Raw genomic sequence first — 3,108 nt, forward strand, 5'->3', positions numbered from 1 at the left:
AACTATAGCCATTTAGGAGGCAACATCCATTGATAAAATGCCTCCATAAGATCAGGCTGTAGGCACGCCTGTATATTTTCTTAATTAGTGATCGATGGGGAAGAACCCAGCCCATTGTGGATGGGGCCATCTCTAGGCTGGCGGTCCTGTGGTCCTATAAGAAAGCAGATGGAGCAAACTATGATGAGCAAGATGGTAAGTAGCACTCTTCCACAGCTTCTGAATCATCTTCTGCCTCCAGGTTCCTGCCCTACTTGAGTTCCTGTCCTCATGGCTTTTGACCATAAACTGTTATATAGAAGTGTAAGCCAAATAAACCCTTTCCTCTGCAAGTTGGTCATGGTGTTTTAACACAGTAATAGTAACAGTTACTAAAACAACCACCAAAAACAGCAAATAGCTGCAGAGTGGAATTAGCCTATGAGTTGCCTCTATGTGTGCTGTGAATAGCAGAGCCAGAGAAATAGAACTGATCAGGTCCTTTTGAACAAGTTCGTGACTATATCCCAGATGTGGGACATCTAGCCATGGATTTAATTTACAGTGTTGGATGATGGTTTTGTTTTGACCTAATTTTGACTGTGTCCTGTGTCTTGTCTCTTGAAGTAAGAAATTATTTAAATTGTTTTTTTGTTTTGTTTTGTTTTAAATTTTATAGAAGCCCACAGTTGAGAGATCTGGTGGGCTGATCAGAATGACCTCCCATAGGTCATAGGTTAAAATCTGTTTGGGAAGGATTAGGAGGTGTGGATTTAGGATTAGAAAGAGGTGTTTCACTGAGGATGGGCATTGAGGTTTCAAAAGACTCACACCATTTCTACTTTCTCCACCTCATGGTTGTGTTCAAGCTATGAACACTTAGCTATTGCTCCGGTTCCACGCCTGTGTGCCTGCTGCCATGATCCTCACCATGATTGTCAATGAACTGAAACTGTAGGCCCTAAGTAAACTCTTCTATAAGTTGACTTTGTCATGGCATGTTATCACAGCAATAGAAAAAATAACTAAGACAAGAGACTTTGGACACTTTTAAAGTCTTTGATATTTTGTAGAAACCTTAGGCATTTTGAAGAATATATATATATATATATATTCTCTATATATATTCTTTTATATATATATTCTTTTATATATATATATATATATATATATATATATATATATATTAGAAAAGCTTAGAACTTTGAAAGAGACATTGGATGTTTTAAAGAGTCTCAATTTTGGAAGTGTTTAAGGACTATAGGAATTTTAAAAGAACATATTTTTATAGATCTTGGGAATGAACAAGAAAGGAAAATTTATGGTTTCATAGTGATTTGTTTGTGCGTCAATCAGGCTGGTTGTTTTTTGTCACCTATCTAAACCTAGATATATCTAGGAAGAAAAAAATCTTTTTTGTTTGTTTGTTTCACATTTGTATTTGCTGGGTATCTGATATATACTATGCAAAAGGAGCAGAGTTACTTTTCACTCCTTCACTAGTGCCCAAGTCCTTATTATAAAACAATTCATTCTGCTGAGTTGGCCTCCACGGATTCTTTGGTTAATCTTCAGGCACAGTTTTTGCATGTCTTCTTTCACATACAGCATAGTGGTGTAAGCCACGAAGCACTCCAAATAAGTCTGAAAGAACAAAGGAGTAGCCATTGCTTTCACTCCCATTTAACAAAGGAGTAACCGATGGAGTATAACTCTTCCTTTATGACAGTGGAACAGTGTGATACTTGACTGCCAAATACCCACTTTTATAAAAAAAGCCAAAGCGCTGTGACATGAAACACCTCATGCTACGCCAGTCAGTGAACTTCTTAAAAAACAGCCTTTTTTGCTTATGCTACCAGAATACAAAGCATCAGTTACAAAGAGCTTGGAAGTAATGAAGGTATCAAAAAACAGAAGTGTAGTCAAAAATGCATAGGTCTTTAAAGCTTCATGTTGGGCCTTGAAACTGTTTCTGAAAGTGAAGTTTGCCAGTATTCCAGACAAACCACTACTTGTTCTAAGGACTAAAATTCCATGTACATTTACAGTCTCTTCTTTTCTATAATATTCAAACTTCTTTCCTATGATTTCAGTGATCATTGTTCTTATGAGCTCTGCATCTCCTAGAGAAGGAATCAGATGATACATGCTGGAGAGGTTGTGGAGAAAGGGGAACCCTCCTCCATTGCTGGTGGGAATGTAAACTTATACAACCACTTTGGAAATCAATCTGGCACTTTTTCAGACAATTAGGAATAGCGCTTCCTCAAGATCCAGCTATACAACTCCTAGTCATATATCCAAAAGATGCTCAAGTACACAGGACATTTGCTCAACCATGTTCATAGCAGCTTTATTCGTAATAGCCAGAATCTGGAAACAACCCAGATGTCCCTCAAGGGAGGAATGGATACAGAAATTGTGGTACATTTATACAATGGAATACTACTCAGCAATTAAAAACAAGGAAATCATGAAATTTGCAGGCAAATAGTGGGAACTAGAAGAGATCATCCTGAGTGAGGTATCCCAGAAGCAGAAAGACACAGATGGTATATATTCACTTATAAGTGGATATTAGACATATAATATAGGATAAACATACTAAAATCTGTAAACCTAAGGAAGCTAAGCAAGAAGGAGGACTCTGGGCAAGATGATCAGTCCTCACTCAGAGGGGCAAATAAGACAGACATCGAAAGAGGGAGAAAACAGGTAACAGGACAGGAGTCTACCACTGAGGGCCTCTGAAAGACTCTACCCAGCAGATGCTGAGGCTCATAGCCAAACTTTGGGCAGAGCGCAGGGAATCTTATGAAAGAAGGGGGAGTTATAGAGACCTGGAGAGGACAGGAGCTCCACAAGGAGAGCAACAGAACCAAGAAATCTGGGCCCAGGGGGAGACTGATACTCCAACCAAGGACCATTCCTGGAAGTAACCTAGAACCGCTGAACAGATGTAGCCCATGGCAGCTCAGTCTCCAAGTAGGTTCCCTAGTAAGGGGAACAGGGAGTGTCTCTGACATGAACTTAGTGGCTGGGTCTTTGATCACTTACCCCTGAGGGGGGAACAGCCTTACCAGGCCACAGAGGAAGACAATGCAGCCGAGGACCTCCCCTATAGTG

The 3,108-nt window shown here is 39.6% G+C and overlaps 1 pseudogene; it reads right to left on the bottom strand.

The window, feature by feature from the left end:
- Positions 1–1,543: 1,543 nt before the first annotated feature.
- LOC110547347 (complex I assembly factor TMEM126B, mitochondrial-like) lies at positions 1,544–2,130 on the bottom strand (annotated as a pseudogene).
- Positions 2,131–3,108: the final 978 nt, after the last annotated feature.

Source organism: Meriones unguiculatus, chromosome 2, assembly GCF_030254825.1.
Source record: "Meriones unguiculatus strain TT.TT164.6M chromosome 2, Bangor_MerUng_6.1, whole genome shotgun sequence".
NCBI classification, from domain to species: Eukaryota; Metazoa; Chordata; class Mammalia; order Rodentia; family Muridae; genus Meriones; species Meriones unguiculatus.